Here is a 23908-nt window from a genome sequence, read left to right as displayed (position 1 = left end):
TAGGGGGAAAGTGAAGGTTAAATAAGGACTTAAAAAAAAGAAAAACACTCATTTTGGCTACAGTGAAACTTTCTTGAAGGATATGTTAGAAGAATTAATTGCCAAGGAAAACAATGTAAAGCACAAACTTAGGTTCAATCTAAAAACAGTGTTAGAGAAGGAATGAATAGACTTTAGGATTTTATTTTCTTATTTTAAATGATAAAACAGACTTATTTTGTTCAAAATAACTTGCAAAAATCCATTTGTGATAACTGACATGGAGAAGTAAAATGTGTGAGAACAACTGCATAATGAATGGAAGGCAGGAATTGAGGATTCTTTGCTCAATTAAAAGTAGAGAAGGCAGAACAAAACTTAAGAGGGAAAGATAAGGAAAGAACAAGGGCAGTGAATACAAACAGTTCCAATATGGTAGACATGTATTCAACTACGTCAGTAACCACTTTAAAGACAAGCAGTCTCACCTTTCCAAAGAAGACATCCAGATGGCTAACAGAAACATGAAAAGATGCTGAACATCACTCATCATCAGGAAAAAAACAAATCAAATCCACAATCACATACCACCTCACATATATCAGAATGAATAAATTTAACACAAGAAATAACTGGTGTTGTTGAGGGTGCAGAGAAAGAGGAACCCTCTTTCACTGGTAGGAATGCAAACTGGTACAGCCATTCTGGAGAAAGGTGTGGAGGTTCCTCAAAAGATAAAAATAGTACTACCTTATAATCCAGCAATTGCACTACTAGGTACTTATTCAAAGGATACAAAAAAAAAATACAGACCCAAAGGTGTACATGCACCCAGTATTTATGGCAGCATTATTAATGCTAGCTAAATTATGGAGAGAGCCCAAATGTCCATTGACTGGTGAATGGCTAAAGAAGATGTGGCATATATTTAAAGTGGAATAATACTCAGCTATCAGAAGTATGAAATCTTGTCATTTGCAATGACGTGGATGGAGCTAAAGTGTATTATGTTAAGCAAAATAAATCAGTCCAAGAAATACAAATACCATCTGATTTCACCCATATGTGGAATTTAAGAAAAAAAAAAAACACATATGACCATATTGGGGGGGCAGAGAGAGCGAAACAAACCATAAGATACTCTTAACAATAGAGAACAAGGGGCACTTGGGTTCATTCAGTTAAGGATAGCCTCTGGGTACTGTAATGGGATCTTGCATCTGACTTTGTGCTCAGCGGGGAGTATCTTTCTCCCTCTTACTTTGCCCCTTCCTCCCTCCACTTGTGTGTGTGCCTCTCTCTGCCTCAAATAAATAAAACCTTTAAAAAGAGAGAGAGAGGAAAAACTGAGGGTTGATAAAGGGAGGTGGGTGAGACTGGGAGGATGGGTGAAGGGTAGTAAGGAGGGCACTTTAAATGATGAGTACAGAGTATTATTTTGTGCAAGTGATGAATCACTGAATTCTACTCCTGAAACCAATATGGCACACTATACATTACCTAGCTAAAATTTAAATAAAAATATGAAACAAATAAAATAAATAGGAACCATCTTTATACAGTAAATAAAAGAGTATTTATCCTTTCTAATGGAGGCATAATACTCCATTGGATATATGGACCATATCTTCTTTATCCTTTCATCTATTGAAGGGCATCTTGGCTCTTTCCAGAGTTTGGCAACTGTGGCCATTGCTGCTATGAACATTGGGGTATATAGATGGCCCTTCCTTCCATGACATCTGTATCTTTGAGGTAAATGTCCAGTAGTGCAATTGCAAGGTCATAGGGTAGCTCTATTTTTCATTTCTTTTTTTTTTAATTTTTTTTAAATTTTTTATTTTTTATAAACATATATTTTTATCCCCAGGGGTACAGGTCTGTGAATCACCAGGTTTACACACTTCACAGCACTCACCAAAGCACATACCCTCCCCAATGTCCATAATCCCACCCTCTTCTCCCAAACCCCCTCCCCCAGCAACCCTCAGTTTGTTTTGTGAGATTAAGAGTCACTTATGGTTTGTCTCCCTCCCAATCCCATCTTGTTTCATTTATTCTTCTCGTACCCACTTAAGCCTCCATGTTGCATCACCACTTCCTCATATCAGGGAGATCATATGATAGTTGTCTTTCTCTGCTTGACTTATTTCGCTAAGCATGATTCGCTGTAGTTCCATCCATGTTGTCGCAAATGGCAAGATTTCATTTCTTTTGATGGCTGCATAGTATTCCATTGTGTATATATACCACATCTTCTTGATCCATTCATCTGTTGATGGACATCTAGGTTCTTTCCATACTTTGGCTATTGTGAACATTGCTGCTATAAACATTCGAGTACACGTGCCCCTTTGGATCACTACGTTTGTATCTTTAGGGTAAATACCCAATAGTGCAATTGCTGGGTCATAGGGCAGTTCTATTTTCAACATTCTGAGGAACCTCCATGCTGTTTTCCAGAGTGGCTGCACCAGCTTGCATTCCCACCAACAATGGTAGGAGGGTTCCCCTTTCTCCACATCCTCGCCAGCATCTGTCATTTCCTGACTTTTTGATTTTAGCCATTCTGACTGGTGTGAGGTGATATCTCATTGTGGTTTTGATTTGTATTTCCCTGATGCTGAGTGATATGGAACACTTTTTCATGTGTCTGTTGACCATCTGGATGTCTTCTTTGCAGAAATGTCTGTTCATGTCCTCTGCCCATTTCTTGATTGGATTATTTGTTCTTTGGGTGTTGAGTTTGCTAAGTTCTTTATAGATTCTGGACACTAGTCCTTTATCTGATATGTCGTTTGCAAATATCTTCTCCCATTTTGTCAGTTGTCTTTGATTTTGTTAACTGTTTCCTTTGCTGTGCAAAAGCTTTTGATCTTGATGAAGTCCCAATAGTTCATTTTTTCCCTTGCCTTTTGCGTTGTTCCTAGGAAGATGTTGCTGCGGCAGAGGTCGAAGAGGTTGCTGCCTGTGTTCTCCTCAAGGATTTTGATGGATTCCTTTCGCACATTGAGGTCCTTCATCCATTTTGAGTCTATTTTTGTGTGTGGTGTAAGGAAATGGTCCAATTTCATTTTTCTGCATGTGGCTGTCCAATTTTCCCAGCACCATTTATTGAAGAGGCTGTCTTTTTTCCATTGGACATTCTTTCCTGCTTTGTCGAAGATGAGTTGACCATAGATTTGAGGGTCTATTTCTGGGCTCTCTATTCTGTTCCATTGATCTATGTGTCTGTTTTTGTGCCAGTACCATGCTGTCTTGATGATGACAGCTTTGTAATAGAGCTTGAAGTCCGGAATTGTGATGCCACCAACGTTGGCTTTCTTTTTCAATATCCCTTTGGCTATTCGAGGTCTTTTCTGGTTCCATATAAATTTTAGCATTATTTGTTCCATTTCTTTGAAAAATATGGATGGTACTTTGATAGGAATTGCATTAAATGTGTAGATTGCTTTAGGTAGCATAGACATTTTCACAATATTTATTCTTCCAATCCAGGAGCATGGAACATTTTTCCATTTCTTTGTGTCTTCCTCAATTTCTTTCATGAGTACTTTATAGTTTTCTGAGTATAGATTCTGTGTCTCTTTGGTTAGGTTTATTCCTAGGTATCTTATGGTTTTGGATGCAATTGTAAATGGGATTGACTCCTTAATATCTCTTTCTTCTGTCTTGCTGTTGGTGTAGAGAAATGCAACTGATTTCTGTGCATTGATTTTATATCCTGACACTTTACTGAATTCCTGTATAAGTGATAGCAGTTTTGGAGTGGAGTCTTTTGGGTTTTCCACATATAGTATCATATCATCTGCGAAGAGTGATAATTTGACTTCTTCTTTGCCGATTTGGATGCCTTTAATTTCCTTTTGTTGTCTGATTGCTGAGGCTAGGACTTCTAGTACTATGTTGAATAGCAGTGGTGATAATGGACATCCCTGCCGTGTTCCTGACCTTAGCGGAAAAGCTTTCAGTTTTTCTCCATTGAGAATGATATTTGCGGTGGGTTTTTCATAGATGGCTTTGATGATATTGAGGTATGTGCCCTCTATCCCTACACTTTGAAGAGTTTTGATCAGGAAGGGATGCTGTACTTTGTCAAATGCTTTTTCAGCATCTATTGAGAGTATCATATGGTTCTTGTTCTTTCTTTTATTGATGTGTTGTATCACATTGATTTGCGGATGTTGAACCAACCTTGCAGCCCTGGAATAAATCCCACTTGGTCGTGGTGAATAATCTTTTTAATGTACTGTTGAATCCTATTGGCTAGTATTTTGTTGAGTATTTTCGCATCTGTGTTCATCAAGGATATCGGTCTATAGCTCTCTTTTTTGGTGGGATCCTTGTCTGGTTTTGGGATCAAGGTGATGCTGGCCTCATAAAATGAGTTTGGAAGTTTTCCTTCCATTTCTATTTTTTGGAACAGTTTCAGGAGAATAGGAATTAGTTCTTCTTTAAATGTTTGGTAGAATTCCCCCAGGAAGCCGTCTGGCCCTGGGCTTTTGTTTGTTTGGAGATTTTTAATGACTGTTTCAATCTCCTTACTGGTTATGGGTCTATTCAGGCTTTCTATTTATTCCTGGTTCAGTTGTGGTAGTTTATATGTTTCTAGGAATGCATCCATTTCTTCCAGATTGTCAAATTTATTGCCGTAGAGTTGCTCATAGTATGTTCTTATAATAGTTTGTATTTCTTTGATGTTAGTTGTGATCTCTCCTCTTTCATTCATGATTTTATTTATTTGGGTCCTTTCTCTTTTTTTTTTTTGATAAGTCGGGCCAGGGGTTTATCAATTTTATTAATTCTTTCAAAGAACCATCTCCTAGTTTTGTTGATTTGTTCTATTGATTTTTTGGTTTCTATTTCATTGATTTCTGCTCTGATCTTTATGATTTCTCTTCTCCTGCTGGGCTTAGGGTTTCTTTCTTGTTCTTTCTCCAGCTCCTTGAGGTGTAGGGTTAGGTTGTGTACCTGAGACCTTTCTTGTTTCTTGAGAAAGGCTTGTACCGCTATATATTTTCCTCTCAGGACTGCCTTTGTTGTGTCCTACAGATTTTGAACTGTTGTATTTTCATTATCATTTGTTTCCATGATTTTTTTCAATTCTTCTTTAATTTCCCGGTTGACCCATTCATTCTTTAGAAGGATACTGTTTAGTCTCCATGTATTTGGGTTCTTTCCAAACTTCCTTTTGTGGTTGAGTTCTAGCTTTAGAGCATTGTGGTCTGAAAATATGCAGGGAATGATCCCAATCTTTTGATACCGGTTGAGTCCTGATTTAGGACCGAGGATGTGATCTATTCTGGAGAATGTTCCATGTGCACTAGAGAAGAATGTGTATTCTGTTGCTTTGGGATGAAATGTTCTGAATATATCTGTGATGTCCATCTGGTCCAGTGTGTCGTTTAAGGCCTTTATTTCCTTGCTGATCTTTTGCTTGGATGACCTGTCCATTTCAGTGAGGGGAGTGTTAAAGTCCCCTACTATTATTGTATTATTGTTGATGTGTTTCTTTGATTTTGTTATTAATTGGTTTATATAGTTGGCTGCTCCCACGTTGGGGGCATAGATATTTAAAATTGTTAAATCTTCTTGTTGGACAGACCCTTTGAGTATGATATAGTGTCCTTCCTCATCTCTTATTATAGTCTTTGGCTTAAAATCTAATTGATCTGATATAAGGATTGCCACTCCTGCTTTCTTCTGATGTCCATTAGCATGGTAAATTGTTTTCCACCCCCTCACTTTAAATCTGGAGGTGTCTTCGGGCTCAAAATGAGTTTCTTGGAGGCAACATATAGATGGGTTTTGTTTTTTTATCCATTCTGATACCCTGTGTCTTTTGACAGGGGCATTTAGCCCATTCACATTCAGGGTAACTATTGAGAGATATGAATTTAGTGCCATTGTATTGCCTGTAAGGTGACTGTTACTGTATATGGTCTCTGTTCCTTTCTGATCTACCACTTGTAGGCTCTCTCTTTGCTTAAAGGACCCCTTTCAAGATTTCCTGTAGAGCTGGTTTGGTATTTGCAAATTCTTTCAGTTTTTGTTTGTCCTGGAAGCTTTTAATCTCTCCTTCTATTTTCAATGATAGCCTAGCTGGTTATAGTATTCTGGGCTGCATGTTTTTCTCGTTTAGTGCTCTAAAAATATCATGCCAGCTCTTTCTGGCCTGCCAGGTCTCTGTGGATAAGTCAGCTGCCAATCTAATATTTTTCCCATTGTATGTTACAGACTTCTTTTCCCGGGCTGCTTTCAGGATTTTCTCTTTGTCACTGAGACTTGTAAATTTTACTATTAGGTGACGGGGTGTGGGCCTATTCTTATTGATTTTGAGGGGCATTCTCTGAACCTCCTGAATTTTGATGGTCGTTCCCTTTGCCATATTGGGGAAATTCTCCCCAATAATTCTCTCCAGTATACCTTCTGCTCCCCTCTCTCTTTCTTCTTCTTCTGGAATCCCAATTATTCTAATGTTGTTTCGTCTTATGGTGTCACTTATCTCTCGAATTCTCCCCTCGTGGTCCAGTAGCTGTTTGTCCCTCTTTTGCTCAGCTTCTTTATTCTCTGTCATTTGGTCTTCTATATCACTAATTCTTTCTTCTGCCTCATTTATCCTAGCAGTGAGAGCCTCCATTTTTGATTGCACCTCATTAATAGCTTTTTTTGATTTCAACTTGGTTAGATTTTAGTTCTTTTATTTCTCCAGAAAGGGCTTTTATATCTCTCGAGAGGGTTTCTCTAATATCTTCCACGCCTTTTTCGAGGCCGGCTAGAACCTTGAGAATTGTCATTCTGAACTCTAGATCTGACATATTACCAATGTCTGTATTGATTATGTCCCTAGCCTTTTACTGCCTCTTGTTCTTTTTTTTGTCTTGAATTTTTACGTCTTGTCATTTTGGCCAGATAAGAGTATATGAAGGGGCAAGTAAAATACTAAAAGGGTGGCAACAACCCCAGGAAATTATGCTTTAACCAAATTAGAAGAGATCCAAAATCGTGAGTGGGGAGAAAGGGGATAAAAAGAGGTTCAAAAAGGAAGAAAGAAAAAAAAAAGAACAAAGAAAAAAAAGAAAAAAGAAAAGAAAAAAATTTTTAAAAAAAGAAAACACCTGAGAAAAATGTAAAAAAGAAAAAATATATATATTAGATAAACTAGTAAAAAATCATTAAAAAAGAAAAAAAAAAAGGTAACAGTCAAAAAAAAAAATTTTACCCACAGGCGAGAAGAAAAAAAAAAAAATGAAAAAGAAAAAATTAAATTAACTGCAAGACTAAAAAAAATCACAGGAAAAAAGCCATGAGTTCCGTGCTTGGCTTTCTCCTCCTCTGGAATTCTGCTGCTCTCCTTGGTATTGAAACCGCACTCCTTGGTAGGTGAACTTGGTCTCGGCTGGATTTGTTGATCTTCTGGGGGAGGGGCCTGTTGTAGTGATTCTCAAGTGTCTTTGCCCCAGGTGAAATTACACCGCCCTTAACCGGGGCCGGGGTAAGTAATCCGCTCGGGTTAGCTTTCAGGAGCTTTTGTTCCCTGAGCGCTTTCCGTAGAGTTCCGGAGGACGGGAATACAAATGGCGGCCTCCTGGTCTCCGGCCTGGAGGAGTTGAGAGCCCAGGGCCCCACCCCTCAGTGCGCCCTCAGAGAACAGCGCCCAGTTACTCCCGTCTGCCTGACCTCCGGCCGCGCTCCGAGCTCACCGAGCCTGCGACCGGTTCAAGGTAACACCGAGCTGTGAGCTTGCTGTCCGCTCTGTCTCTGCAGCCGGCTTTCCCGTTCCAATACCCGCAAGCTCTGCGACACTCAGACACCCCCGATCCTTCTGTGACCCTGCGGGACCTGAGGCCACGCTGACCCCGCGTGGGCTTCGCCCCGGTTTAGCCTCTGGAGCGATGTCCCTCAGCGGAACAAATTTTTAAAAGTCCTGATTTTGTGTGCGGTTGCTCTGCTGCTTGCCGGGAACCGGCCCCTCCCCCCGGGGTCTATCTTCCCGTCGCTTTGGATTCACTTCTCCGCCGGTCCTACCTTTCAGAAAGTGGTTGTTTTTCTGTTTCCAGAATTGCTGTTCTTCTTCTCTTCGATCTGCCGATGGATTTTCAGGTGTTTGCAATCTTTAGATAAGCTATCTAGCTGATCTCCGGCTAGCTGAAGCAGTCTCAGCCTGCTACTTCTCCGCCATCTTGACTCCTCTCTCTATTTTTCATTTCTTAAAGAGTCTCCACACTGTATTCCAAAGTGACTGCACCAACATGCTCTCCCACCAACAGTGTAAGAGGGTTCCCCTTTCTCCACATCCTCTCCAACACTTGTTGTTTCCCATCTTGTTAATTTTGGCCATTCTAACTGGTCTAAGGTGGCATTTCAATGTAGTTTTGATTTGATTCTCCCCGATGGCTAACGATGATGAACATTTTTTCATGTGTCTGTTAGCCATTTATGTGTCTTCATTGGAAAAGTGTCTGTTCATGTATTCTGCCCATTTTTTGACGTGTTATCTGTTTTTTTGGGGGGTTGATTATGAGGAGTTCCTTAGAGATCTTGGATATCAGCCCTTTCTCTGTAGCGCCATTTGTGTATATCTTCTCCCATTCCGTGGGTTGCCTCTTTGTTTTGTAGACTGTTTCCTTTGCTGTGCAGAAGGTTTTGGCCTTAATGAAATCCCCAAAGTTCTTTTTCGCTTTTGTCTCCTTTGCCTTTGGAGACATGTCTTGAAAGAAGTCGCTGTGGTCAATGTCGAAGAGGTTACTGCCTATGTTCTTCTCTAGGATTTTGATAGTTTCTTGGCTCATGTTGAGGTCTTTTATCCATTTTGTGTTTATCTTTGTGTATGGAGTAAGAGAATGGTCAAGTTTCATTCTTCTCCATATAGCTGTCCAATCACAACACCATTTATTGAAGAGACTGTCTGTTTTCCCCTGGATATTTTTTTCCTGCTTTGTCAAACACCATTTGACTATTTGAGTTGCAGGTCCATATCTGAGCTCTCTACTCTGTTCCACTGGTCTGTATGTCTATTTTTGTGCTAGTACCATGCTGTCTTGGTAATCACAACCTTGTAGTAAAGCTTGAAATCAGGCAACTTCATGCCCTCAATTTTGTTTTTCTTTTTCAACTTTTCCTTAGCAATTCAGGGTCTCTTCTGGTTCCATACAAACTTTGTTTGTTCCCACACTTTGAAAAATACCGGTGGAATTTTGATCAGGATGGCATTGAAAGTATAGATTGCTAACAGACACATGAAAAAATGTTCATCATCATTAGCCACCAGGGAGATTCAAATTAAAACTACCTTCAGGTACCACCTTTCACCAGTTAGAATGGCCAAAATTAACAAGATGAGAAACAAGATATGTTGGAGAGGATGTGGAGAAAGGGGAACCCTCTTACACTGTTGGTGGGAATGCACGTTGGTGCAGCCACTTTGGAAAACAGTGTGGAGATTCCTTAAGAAATGAAAAATCGAGTTACCCTATGACCTTGCAATTGACTACTGGGCATTTACCCCAGATACGGATGTTGTGGAAAGAAGGGCCATCTTACCCCAATGTTTATAGCAGCAATGGCCACAGTTGCCAAACTCTGGAAAGAGCCAAGATGCCCTTCAATAGATGAAAGGATAAAGAAGATATGGTCCATATATCCAATGGAATATTACTCCTCCATCATAAAGGATGAATCCCAAGTTTTGTATCAACATGTATGGGACTGGGGGAGATTATTCTGAGTGAAATAAATCAAGTGGAGAGAGTTAATGATCATATGGTTTCCCTTACTTGTGGAGTATAAGGAATAACATGGAGAACATTGGGAGAAGGAGAGGAGAAGTGAGGTGGGGAAAATTGGACAGGGAGATGAACCATGAGAGACTGTGGATCCTGAGAAATAACTGGAAGGTTTTGGAAGGGAGTGGGGTTTTGGCTGAGCCTGGTGGTGGGTATTAAGGAGGGCATGTATTGCATGGAGCGCTGGGTGTGGTACATAAACAATGAATCTTGGAACACTGAAAAAATAAGATGAAATTCAATATTTTTAAAAATTGCTCTTTTGTAGACTATGACTTAGTACAAGCAAACAAATCCAGAAGCAATAAATCCCAATAAATCCAATCCAAGTTGGTCCCATGGGGGTTATTAAAAAAAAAAAAAAGACAGAGCATCAAAATGGATTTTAAAGACCTAAGTACCACCTTCATGGTTGGTGAAGCCATGAAGAAACCACCAGAACACACTTTAATTATCACAATACAGACAAGTTAAAAGAAAAAAGGAGAAAAAATTAGGCCACCATGATAACACAAATGAAATGTAAACCATAGTAGCTACATTTATTTCAGACAAAGCTGACTTCAGAACCAGGAAAATGAGCAGGGATAAAGAAAGGACTTACCTAAGAGGAGGGGGTCCATTCTCCTGTAAGACATGAACAATCCTTCACCTACATGCATCTGACAATACAGCATCAATGTATGCGACACAGCAACTGTTGACGATGGGAAAGAAAAATGGAAAAATCCATTCCCTTGATGGACGGACATTCGATACCCAAATTCACTATTTCAGCATGAAACACTACTCTTTCAGTAATTGATACATTCCATCATGCACAAAGTCCTTAAAGATGAGTTGAACAGTACCTTTGATCAACTGAATCTAAATGACAATTATGTAATATTGTATCTAGCCACAGGAGAATACAAAGTCTTCCCAAACTCAAGTGAAACAGTCACCAGAATAACCATATTCTGAGGTTTAAAAAAATGCCTCATAAAATTTAATACAACAGACCTCATACAAATTATGTTCTTAGACCCCAAAGAACATAAACATAGAAGGCTATAACAGAAAGATATCTAGAAAATTCCAAAATATTTGGAGACTAAGCATCACATGGATCAAAAACAGAACACTCAAAAGAATTTTCAAATATTTTGTAATAAATTAAAATGTATGTACACCTTTATAAAATTTGTGGACTATGTGGGGGAGGAGTCAAAATGGTGGAGAAGTAGCAGGCTGAGACTACTTCAGGTAGCAGGAGATCAGCTAGATAGCTTATCTAAAGATTGCAAACACCCACAAATCCAATGGGAGATCAAAGAGAAGAACAGCAACACTAGAATCAGAAAATCAACCACCTTCTGAAAGGCAGGACTGGAGGAAAAGTGAATCCAAAACAACGGGAAGATAGACTGCAGGTGGGAGGGGCTGGCTCCCGGCAAGTGGCAGAGCGATGGAGCACAAAATCGGGACTTTTAAAAGTCTGTTCCACTGAGGGACTTCGCTCCAGAGGGTAAACCGGGGTGAAGCCCATGCGGGTTCAGCGTGGCCCCAGGTCCCGCAGGGTCACAGAAGGATCGGGGGTGTCTGAGTGTCGCAGAGCTTGTAGGTATTAGAACAGGGAAGCCGGCTACAGAGACAGAGCTGAGGAGTGAGCTCTCAGCTCGGGGTTACTTTGAACGGCCGCAGGCTCGGTGAGCCTGGAGTGCGGCCAGAGGCCAGGGAGACAGGAGTAATTGGGCACTATTCTCTGATGGCGCACTGAGGAGTGGGGCTCTGAGCTCTCTGCTCCTATGGGCCTGAGACTGGGAGGCCGCCATTTTCATTTCCGTCCTGCGGAACTCTATGGAAAGTGTTCCCCGAGAGGATTACTCAGCAGCCCGACCCCTGGTAAGGGCGGTGCAATTCCGCCTGGGGCAAAGACACTTGTGAATCACTACAACAGGCCCCTCCCCCAGAAGATCAACAAAAAATTCAGCCAGGACCAAGTTCACCTACCAAGGAGTGCAGGTTCAATACCAAGGAGAGCAGCGGAATTCCAGAGGAGGAGAAAGCAAAGCACTGAACTCATGGCTTTCTCCCCATGATTCATCAATCTTCCAGTTAATTTAATTTTTTTTTCAAATTTTTTTTCTTCTGCTCCTAATTTTTTTTAACTTTTACTCTTTTCTAACGTTTTTAAACTAGTTTATCTACCATATGTATATTTTTTCTTTATTCGTTTTCTTTTTTTAATTGTTTCTTTTTTTTTTTTCTGAACCTCTTTTATCCCCTTTCTCCTCCCCACGATTTGGGGTCTCTTCTAATTTGGTTAAAGCGTATTTTCCTGGGGTCTTTGCCAGCCTCTTAGTATTTTACTTCATATACTCCTTCATATACTCTTATCTGGACAAAATGACAAGGCGGAAAAACTCACCACAAAAAAAAAACAAAAACAAAAACAAAACAACAACAACAAAAAAAAAACAAGAGGCAGTACTGAAGGCTAGGGACCTAATCAATACAGACATTGGTAATATGTCAGCTATAGAGTTCAGAATGATGATTCTCAAGGTTCTAGCCGGGCTCGAAAAAGGCATGGAAGATATTAGAGAAACCGTCTTGGGAGATATAAAAGCCCTTTCTGGAGAAATAAAAGAACTAAAATCTAACCAAGTTGAAATCAAAAAAGTTATTAATGAGGTGCAATCAAAAATGGAGGTGTTAGGAAGAAGGGGCCGGCCTTCCAGCAAGAGCGACGCAAGATGGCAGCCACCACGGGCTCGGGAGTAAAAGTCCCTCGCAATTTTCGACTGTTGGAAGAACTGGAAGAAGGCCAGAAAGGAGTAGGAGATGGCACAGTTTGCTGGGGTCTAGAAGATGACGAAGACATGACACTTACAAGATGGACAGAGATGATAATTGGGCCTCCAAGAACAATTTATGAAAACCGAATATACAGCCTTAAAATGGAATGTGGACCTAAATACCCAGAAGCACCCCCTTTTGTAAGATTTATAACAAAAATGAATATGAATGGAGTTAATAGTTCTAATGGAGTGGTGGACCCAAGAGCCATATCAGTGCTAGCAAAATGGCAGAATTCATATAACAACCAAAGTTGTCCTGCAAGAGCTCTGGCGCCTAATGATGTCTAAAGAAAACATGAAACTCCCTCAGCCGCCTGAAGGACAGTGTTACAGCAATTAATCAAAAAGAGAAACCACAGGCCCGCCCCCCTCCCCCATTCGATTTAAGCAGTCATTTTCCACAGTAGTACATTTTCTAGATACGTCTTGTAGACCTCAAAGTACTGGAAAGGAAGCTCCCATTCAAAGGCAATTTATCTTAAGATACTGTAAATGATACTAATTTTTTGTCCATTTGAAATATGTAAGTTGTGCTATAACAAAAAAAAAATGGAGGTGCTCACTGCTAGGATAAATGAGGCAGAAGAAAGAATTTGCAATACAGAAGACCAAATGACAGAGAATAAAGAAGCTGAGCAAAAGTGGGACAAACAGCTATTGGACCACGAGGGGAGAATTCGAGAGATAAGTGACACCATGAGGCGAAACAACATTAGAATAATTGGGATTCCAGAAGAAGAAGAAAGAGAGAGGGGAGCAGAAGGTCTATTGGAGAGAATTATTGGAGAGAATTTCCCTAATATGGCAAAGGAAACAAGCATCAAAACCCAGAAGGTGCAGAGAACCCCCCTCAAAATCAACAAGAATAGCTCCACACCCCGGCACCTAATGGTAAAATTTACAAGTCTTAGTGACAAAGAGAAAATCCTGAAAGCAGCCCAGGAAAAGAAGTCTGTAACATACAATGGTAAAAATATTAGATTGGCAGCAGACTTATCCACAGAGACCTGGCAGGCCAGAAAGAGCTGGCATGATATATTCAGAGCACTAAATGAGAAAAACATGCAGCCAAGAATACTATATCCAGCTAGGCTATCATTGAAAATAGAAGGAGAGATTAAAAGCCTCCAGGACAAACAAAAACTGAAAGAATTTGCAAACACCAAACCAGCTCTACAGGAAATATTGAAAGGGGTTCTCTAAGCAAAGAGAGAGGCTAAAAGTAGTAGATCAGAAAGGAACAGAGACAATATACAGTAACAGTCACCTTACAGGCAATACAATGGTACTAAATTCGTATCTCACAATAGTTACCCTGAATGTTAATGGGCTAAATGCCCCAATCAAAAGACACAGGGTATCAGAATGGATAAAAAAACAAAAACCCATCTATATGTTGCCTACAAGAAACTCATTTCAGACCTGAAGACTTCTCCAGATTTAAAGTGAGGAGGTGGGAAACAATTTACCATGCTAATGGACATCAGAAGAAAGCAGGGGTGGCAATCCTTATATCCGATCAAATAGATTTTAAGCCAAAGACTATAATAAGAGATGAGGAAGGACACTATATCATACTCAAAGGATCTGTCCAACAAGAAGATCTAACAATTTTAAATATCTATGGCCCTAACGAGGGAGCAGCCAACTATATAAAACAATTAATAAAAAAAAAATCAAAGAAATACATCAACAATAATACAATAATAGTAGGGGACTTTAACACTCCCCTCACTGAAATGGACAGATCATCCAAGCAAAAGATCAACAAGGAAATAAAGGCCTTAAATGACACACTGGACCAGATCGACACCACAGATATATTCAGAACATTTCATCCCAAAGCAACAGAATACACATTCTTCTCTAGTGCACATGGAACATTTTCCAGAATAGATCACATCCTCGGTCCTAAATCAGGTCTCAACCGGTATCAAAAGATTGGGATCATTCCCTCCATATTTTCAGACCACAATGCTCTGAAGCTATAACTCAATCACAAGAGGAAACTTGGAAAGAACCCAAATACATGGAGACTAAACAGCATCCTTCTAAAGAATGAATGGGTCAACCAGGAAATTAAAGAAGAATCGAAAAAATTCATGGAAACAAATGATAATGAAAACACAACGGTTCAAACTCTGTGGGACACAGCAAAGGCAGTCCTGAGAGGAAACTATATAGCGGTACAAGCCTTTCTCAAGAAACAAGAAAGGTCATAAGTACTCAACCTAACCCTAAACCTAAAGGAGCTGGAGAAAGAACAAGAAAGAAACCCTAAACCCAGCAGGAGAAGAGAAGTCATAAAGATCAGAGCAGAAATCAATGAAATAGAAACCCCCAAAAAAACGATAGAACAAATCAACAAAACTAGGAGCTGGTTCTTTGAAAGAATTAATAAGATTGATAAACCCTTGGCCAGACTTATCAAAAAGAAAAGAGAAAGTACCCAAATAAATAAAATAATAAATGAAATGAGGGAGATCACAACTAATCTTATTTATTTACCCAAATAAGTAAAATAATAAATGAAATGAGGGAGATCACAACTAATTTTATTTATTTACCCAAATAAGTAAAATAATAAATGAAATGAGGGAGATCACAACTAACCAAAGAAATACAGACAATTATAAGAACATACTATGAGCAACTCTACACCAACAAATTTGACAATCTGGAAGAAATGGATGCATTCCTAGAGACATATAAACTACCACAACTGAACCAGGAAGAAATAGAACACCTGAACAGACCCATAACCAGTAAGGAGATTGAAACAGTCATCAAAAATTTCCAAACAAACAAAAGCCCAGGGTCAGATGGCTTCCCGGGGGAATTCTACCAAACATTTAAAGAAGAGCTAATTCCTATTCTCCTGAAACTGTTCCAAAAAATAAAAATGGAAGGAAAACTTCCAAACTCATTTTATGAGGCCAGCATCACCTTGATCCCAAAACCAGACAAGGATCCCATCAAAAAAGAGAACTACAGACCAATATCCTTGATGAACACAGATGCTAAAATTCTCACCAAAATACTAGCCAATAGGATTCAACAGTACATTAAAAGGATTATTCACCATGACCAAGTGGGATTTATTCCAGGGCTGCAAGGTTGGTTCAACATCCTCAAATCAATCAATTTGATACAACACATTAATAAAAGAAAGAACAAGAACCATATGATACTCTCAATAGACGCTGAAAAAACATTTGACAAAGTACAGCATCCCTTCCTGATCAAAACTCTTCAAAGTGTAGGGGTAGAGGGCACATACCTCAATATTATCAAAGCCATCTATGAAAAAATCCACCGCGAATATCATTCTCAATGGAGAAAAACTGAAAGCTTTTCCGCTAAGGTCAGGAACACGGCAGGGATGTCCATTATCACCACTGCTATTCAACATAGTACTAGAAGTCCTAGCCTCAGCAATCAGACAACAAAAGAAATTAAAGGCATCCAAATCGGCAAAGAAGAAGTCAAACTATCACTCTTTGCAGATGATATGATACTATATGTGGAAAACCCAAAAGACTCCACTCCAAAACTGCTATCACTTATACAGGAATTCAGTAAAGTGTCAGGATATAAAATCAATGCACAGAAATCAGTTGCATTTCTCTACACCAACAACAAGACAAGAAAGAGAAATTAAGGAGTCAATCCCATTTACAATTGCACCCAAAACTATAAGATACCTAGGAATAAACCTAACTAAAGAGGCTAAGAATCTGTATCAGAAAACTATAAAGTACTCATAAAAGAAATTGAGGAAGACACAAAGAAATGGGAAAATGTTCCATGCTCCTGGATTGGAAGAATAAATATTGTGAAAATGTCTATGCTACCTAAAGCAATCTACACATTTAATGCAATTCCTATCAAAATCTTTTTCAAAGAAATGGAACAAATAACCCTAAAATTTATATGGAACCAGAAAAGACCTCGAATAGCCAAAGGAATATTGAAAAAGAAAGCCAAAGTTGGTGGCATCACAATTCCGGACTTCAAGCTCTATTACAAAGCTGTTACAAGACAGCATGGTACTGGCACAAAAACTGACACATAGATCAATAGATCATAGATCATAGATCAACAGACACACAGACACATAGACACACAGAACAGAATAGAGAGCCCAGAAATAGACCCTCAACTCTAGGGTCAACTAATCTTCGACAAAGCAGGAAAGAATGTCCAATGGAAAAAAGACAGCCTCCTCAACAAATGGTGTTGGGAAAATTGGACAGCCACATGCAGAAAAATGAAACTGGGCTATTTCCTTCGACCACACATGAAAATAGACTCAAAATGGAGAAAGGACCTCAATGTGAGAAAGGAATCCATCAAAATCCTTGAGGAGAACACAGGCAACACCCTCTTCGAGCTCAGCTGCAGCAACATCTTCCTAGGAATATTGCCAAAGGCAAGGGAAGCAAGGGCAAAAATGAACTATTGGGATTTCATCAAGATCAAGAGCTTTTTCACAGCAAAGGAAACAGATAACAAAACCAAAAGACAACTGACAGAATGGGAGAAGATATTTGCAAATGACATATCAGATAAAAGGCTAGTGTCCAAAATCTATAAATAACTTAGCAAACTCAACACCCAAAGAACAAATAATCCAATCAAGAAATGGGCAGAGGACACGAGCAGACATTTCTGCAAAGAAGACATCCAGATGGCCAACAAACACATGAAAAAGTGCTCCATATCACTCGGCATCAGGGAAATAAAAATCAAAACCACAATGAGATATCACCTCACACCAGTCAGAATGGCTAAAATTAACAAGTCAAGAAATGACAGATGCTGGCGAGGATGTGGAGAAAGGGGAACCCTCCTACACTGTTGGTGGGAATGCAAGCTAGTGCAACAAGCTCTGGAAAACAGCATGGAGGGTTCCTCAAAAAGTTGAAAATAGAGCTATCCTATGACCCAGCAATTACACTACTGAGTATTTACCCTAAAGACACAAATATAGTGATCCGAAGGGGCACATGCACCTGAATGTTTATAGCAGCAATGGCCACAATAGCCAAAACTGTGGAAAGAACCTAGATGTCCATCAACAGATGAATGGATCAAGAAGATGTGGTATAAATACCCAATAGAATACTACGCAGCTATCAAATAAATGAAATCTTGCCATTTGTGATGACATGGATGGAACTAGAGGGTATCATGCTTAGTGAAGTAAGTCAGTTGGAGAAAGACAGCTATCATATGATCTCCCTGACATGACGGAGTGGAGATGCAACATGGGGGTTAAGGGGCAGGAGAAGAATAAATGAAACAAGATGGGATTAGGAGGGAGACAAACCATAAGTTACTTGTAGTCTCACAAAACAAACTGAGGGTTGCTGGGAGGGAGGGGGGTTGGGAGAGGGGAGTGGGGTTATGGACATTGGGGAGGGTATGTCCTGGGGTGAGTGCTGTGAAGTGTGTAAACCTGGTGATTCACAGACCTGTACCCATGGGGATAAAAATATATTATATGTTTATAAAAATAAATTAAAAAAAATTTGTGGACTGCAATGAAAGCAGTACTTTGAAGAAATTCTAGAAACTGAACACATGTACACTAACAAAATAAAGGTCTGAAACAATTAGCTAGACAATAGAACAACGTAAGTCTCAAAAAAGCCAAAGAGAGGTGTAATTTTGGCAGAAATTTATAAAATTGGAAATGGGAACTCAATAAAGAAAATCAATAAAACTGCAAGTCGTTCTTTGAAAAGATTTTAAAATGGGGTATAAATATTTACAATTGTTCTCTCTTCTTCGTGGATAGGCCCCTTAATTATGATATAATGCCCATCTTCATCTGTTACACACTTGGTTTTAAAATCTACTTTGATATAAGAATGGCTACCTACTCAGGCTTTTTTTTTTTTTTGACATCCATTTCTTGTCCCTTATTTTCAATCTGCTGATGTCTGTAGGTCTAAAATGAGTCTTGTAAGCAGAAACTTTAAAAAAAATCCATTCTGATGCCCTATGTTTTTTTATTGGAACATTTAAGCAGCCTGGGACAAGAAGTCTGTAACATACAATGGTAGAAATATTACATTGGCAGTGGACTTATCCACAGAGATCTGGCAGACCAGAAAGAACTGGCATAATATATTCAGAGCAATAAGCAAGAAAAACATGCAGCCATTAATACTATATCCAGCTAGGCTATCATTGAAAGTAGAAGGAGAGATAAAAAATCTTCCAGGACAAACAAAAACTGAAAGAAGTCTTGGGTTTTATTTCTCCTTGCACTGGGGGGTGGGGGTGGGAGGGGGTGGTGTCTAGACTTTGTCCAGTGTGTGGCAAGGTTTATTTAAGTGTGTTTTGGTCTGCTTGTTAAATGTAGCCAGAGTTAAACAAAAGGGAAGCTAGATCTATTTCACCTAGAGCTGAAGTTATGCAGCCACTCTGTGATCAGTAGACTTGTTGCATGTGAGGGATTTGTTCTTGTCATCTATGAGAGGGGTCAGCTACACAGATTCTCAGAAGAACTCACCTTAGTGAAATGCACCTGCAGAGCATGGTGAAGGGCTTGGTGTAAGTGGCTCTGGCCTGACTTGGTAGCACTGTGAGGCTCTCTGTAGTTGGTCAGTGCTGATGAGTGGGGGAGATAATGGCATCACCCTATTCTCTTGTCCCCGGAGAGAGGAGTTCATAAACCACCACTCTTTAGAAAGCCCTCACTGCATCATCAAAAACTAATGATATATTTTGTGGTGAATAACATAACAATAAAAAATATTTAAAAATGAAAGAAAAAGAGAGAAAGAAAGTCCTCAAAGAAGAGCAAACGATAGCCCCTTTTGTGTTTCCAGCTTCCATCCCATCCCTGCCTTCACCCTTTCTGAGTCCAAGCCGTCAGCCTACCAGACATTACAGTACTGCTGTGTTTTATGTCAGGAACAGCTGGTTTTCAAAACTCCCCCATTTTGGGGGTGAGTGTCACGTAGACCCCATTAACTTCTTCTGGGGAGGCTCTTGCTGCACTATGACCAGGTGCTGGTTTGTTCCAGAAAATGTTCTTATGACCATGGAATTGTCAATAGGTCATGGTAAAGTGCGGCAAAAGGCTAGCACCAAGACTTGCTGCCTTCAGTTGGTGTCTTTTATCCTATTCTAATGAATAAGGAAGCAGGTTGACGCTTGCCTGCTCTTTTGTCCCCAAAAGTCCCTGCCACCTCTCCCAAATGCACTCTAAGAAGGAGAACTGTTTCTTACCATGTGACCTAAGGGATCGTCAGACCATGCTGACTACTACTCCCAAGTCTCTGATCTCACTCCCACAGCAGTACTGACAAACCCTTCAGGAAAGAATGTGGCCATGGCATGGATTTCTAAATCCCAAAGGAAATATTCTCTCACCTATCCAGCTCTGAGAGTGGTTTTTAGGGGGGAGCAAATAGGGGACAGTAAAAGGAAGATGATGTGACAAGTCCTTTCAGTTACGAGAGAGAAAGTTGACTTATCACTCACCACCTGGCACACTCTAGAAGAGATTAGTCTCCATGTTCAAGTGCCTCTGAGAGAGTTCTTGTGTCACCAGAGAAGACATCCACCATCGGTCCATAACAAGAAGACCCTCAGTCCTTCATCCATAATTTCCAAGTGTTAACCAACAAAATCAAGATTTGACATTTAGTAGTGGCAAAGGGAGGAAAGTGCAAGAAAAGATAATTTTTAGAGAGCAAAGCAAGAAAAGATGTTTAAAAACACAACACACTCAAGGCACTTGGATGTAATTCCTCTTCTTGTTATGTCATAAAGTTATGAAATAAACAAAACCAACTTGTACACATATTTCCCTTTCTTTTCTGATTTCATATACACCTTCCTTAGTCTCCATGTCAACAGGTACAACCTGACTGTCATCTGGAACCCTCTCCCATTTTTTTTTAAATTTCTTTTCAGCATAACAGAATTCATGTTTTTGCACCACACCCAGTGCTCCATGCAAAACGTGACCTCCTTAATATCCACCACCTGTCTCCCCCAACTTCCCATCTCCTGCCCCCTCAAAACCCTCAGATTGTTTTTTAGAGTCCATAGTCTCTCGTGGTTCACCTCCCCCTCCAATTTCCCTCAACTCCCATCTCCTCTCCATCTCCCTATGTCCTCCATGTTATTTGTTATGCTTCACAAATAAGTGAAACCATATGATACTTGACTCTTTCTGCTTTCCCATTGGTTTTTACTCAGTGTCATTTCTTACCTGGAGAGGCTTCCATCTCACTGATGGTGTTCTTGATGTTCCCCATAAGCAAATCTCTAGAAACACAAGCAGGAGAAAACACGTTACTAGACAGAGGGGCCTAGCCATCCCTCCCATGCTAGTTGAGATTATGGTGGGTCATACAGCATCTCCCTGATCTTTCTAGTGGATTCTCAGACCTTTGCTGGACTCAGTGTGGCTGGCACCATTCAGCAAGACAGCGATCACAGTAGCAAACCTTCAAATGAGACCGAGATGCTAAAGGAATCATCATTTGCATTATCAGTTCTACCAGGCCCATTTTACCTCCCACCTCCAAATTTAGCAATATGAAATTCCATATGGTATAGAAAACTTGAAATGTTCCTAGTTTGTCTCAGTAAAAGGAGGTTATTTTATTTTATTTTACTTTATTTTAGTTCATTGAGTTAATAAATGATTTTGTAAAGTTAACTTTAGAGAGTCACATCTAGTGACCATTAGTCTGGATGGCACAGCTCCAGAATCAAAGATGAAGACATAGCCTCTCTTCCCTTTGCTATTCCTTGTACAGTAATTGCTGCCCTCATCTGACCATTTATTTGTTGGTTTTTCCTGGGATCATGTACACATGTCAGGCATTACTTGAGGCCTTGGGAAATGAAAACAGTAAGGTCAACAGCTAGGTCCTAGAAAAAAATCTTCTACAGATTCATTCAACACTAATAAAAATCCAGTGTCATTCAGGGAAATGACAACTCAATCTTGAAGTACATGTGGAACCATAAAGGATCCTAAAAGAGTCACAAAACATTGAAAGTAAACAACAAAAATGGAGGCTCTATACTTGCTGACTTTCAAACACTTTAGAGAGCTACACTAAGCTAACCAGTATAGTGCAGGCATAAAAATAGGCAGATAGACTAACGACCAGAAAAGAGAACCTGAAAATAAACTCACACATACATGGCCATATGATCTTTGGCAAGTATGCCAAGACTACATAAGGGTGAAAGGATACTCTCTTCAACAATTTAAAGAAGGAAAAGGAAACCTACAGAAGGAGAGAAAATATTTGCAAAACTTGTTTTAGAGAAGGTGTTACTGTGCAAAAGGAAACAAAAGTGACTTACCAAATTAGAGGAAGGGGGAAAATCATGAATTAGTTGGCCCCAAAGGAAACAAACCAATGGCCATCAGACCTATGAAAAGATGCTCAACCTAACTAGTAATCAAAACAATAATCAGATATCTCCACATCTTTTAGGATGGCTTTTATGAAAATAAAAAAACAAACAAACACAACAACAACAACAGTAACAACAACAAACAGGTGTTGGTAAGAATGTGAAAAAGTCAAATCTGTGAATGCTATTAGTGGGAGTAGAAAATGGTGCAGCCATCATGGAAAACTGTGTTGAGTTTCCTTATATTGCAAAAAGAACTCTCAGAGGATCCAGCTATCACACATGTGGTTATATATCCAAAGGGAGTGAGCCAGGTATCTGGAAGATACACCTGCAATTTCATATTTATTGCAGCATTTACACAGTAGCCAAGATATGGAAAAAAGCCCCAATGTTAATTAACACTGAATGTTAAAGAATGGTGGTATATCCATACAGTGGACTATTATTTAGCCTTAATAAAGAAGAAAATGCTGTCCTTTGTGGGAACACGAAAGACCTTGAATACATTATACTAAGTCAAATAAGCCAATGACAGAAAATCAAAGATTGTATGATTGCATTTCCATAAGCAATCTAAAATAGTCAATGTCACAGAAGCAGGAAGCAGAGGGCTGCCAAAAGTTGGAGGAGGAGGAAAGGATGCATTTTTATTCTACATGTGGAGATTTAGTCATGCCTGATGGAAGTAGAGATCTGCTGCACAACCATGTGCATCGAGTTAACAATACTGTGCTTCTACTTGCAAATTTGACAAGAGGATAGATTTGAGGTCATGTGTGCTTTTTTTTGCAATTTAAGTATAAGTGGAATAAAGTACAAATGTAAGAAGGAAATAAAGAAGAAAAAGAAGAGAAGAGGATGTTTTGGAGGAAGGCAAAAGGTGAAGTCGTAGAAGAAGATGACAGAAAGCCACTTTCTGCAGGTGTTAAAGATGTCTGCACAGTGCTCACTCCTGTGAACAGGAGACTGTGTCCTTTCTCATTTCCATCCAGGAAGGGGACAAATATCATCCAAAGTGTGAGCAAGGTGTGCTCAGGTACTACTACTGCTTTTCCTGATCTTGAATCTTTGGAATCACCCACCAGCAGTAGAAACTATGATCTATAGATTTAGGTTTTCTAAGAAACCCTCGGATCAAGTAGACTGTCTGGGACAAACAAGTGACATTTGAAAAATCAAGCAGTCTCATGCTTTTTTTGTTTCTTTGGGGAAAATGCCTATATGGAAATCAAATATTATTTAGACATGTCTTTCTCACAGGGTTGATGCTCCAAAATAAAACATAAACCATAACTTGGTTCAGTTTCTGCTGATATTGACTTAAAATAACTACCTTGACTTGTTTATTTGCAGAGGCCTTCAGAATAATTGAAAACCCTATTTCCCCTGTCTGACGGAAAGGGTCATGAGTGATAATACTGTTGTCACACTTTTGAGGTTCCCTTTCCACACTGTGCCACACAAAATGTGCCCTTCCATCCTCCTTTCTAGGAAGGCACGTACCTACCCTGATGCTCAGTCCCAGAAGAAGACCCCTTCTCTTTTCATATTACACATTGTGGCCCAGCAGAACCACAACAACGATCAGTAGTGGGAGACTCATTCTTCAAGTGAGAATGAGTTTTATACTTTTGTACTTTATTCTGAAGGTAAAGTTTAGACCTTGATGGAGAAAGAGAGTTAATTTCCCCCAACAATTCCTGGTGCTTCTCTTTTCTGACTCCCACTCAATTCTAGGTGTTGGCACATGGCAGCAACTGGGGCCACTTGAAGAAGAAAAGAGCCCCTCCCTAGCACTCAGTGCTTTAGGTGAACTTGGGAAGACTCATATAGATGAAGAGTGTTTTGAGTGAGTGAAGTGGCAAGATTGAGGTACTCTGACCATTCACAATGTCA

General features: G+C 39.6%; 1 protein-coding gene and 1 pseudogene across 3 annotated transcripts in view; both read left to right on the top strand.

Moving 5' to 3' along the window:
- Nucleotides 1-23908, top strand: part of ZNF662 (zinc finger protein 662) — an 88051-nt gene that overhangs the window by 25758 nt on the left and 38385 nt on the right. The gene's annotated exons all lie outside the window — the stretch shown is intronic.
- On the top strand, nucleotides 12471-13006 carry LOC309855260 (ubiquitin-conjugating enzyme E2 variant 1 pseudogene; annotated as a pseudogene). Its single transcript has one exon. The product of its transcript is annotated as a ubiquitin-conjugating enzyme E2 variant 1 pseudogene (transcript).

Source organism: Mustela nivalis (assembly GCF_964662115.1).
Source record: "Mustela nivalis genome assembly, chromosome: 1".
Classification (NCBI taxonomy): domain Eukaryota; kingdom Metazoa; phylum Chordata; class Mammalia; order Carnivora; family Mustelidae; genus Mustela; species Mustela nivalis.
The sequence above is the reverse complement of the archived record's forward strand: the minus strand, read 5'-3'. Positions and strand labels throughout refer to the sequence as shown.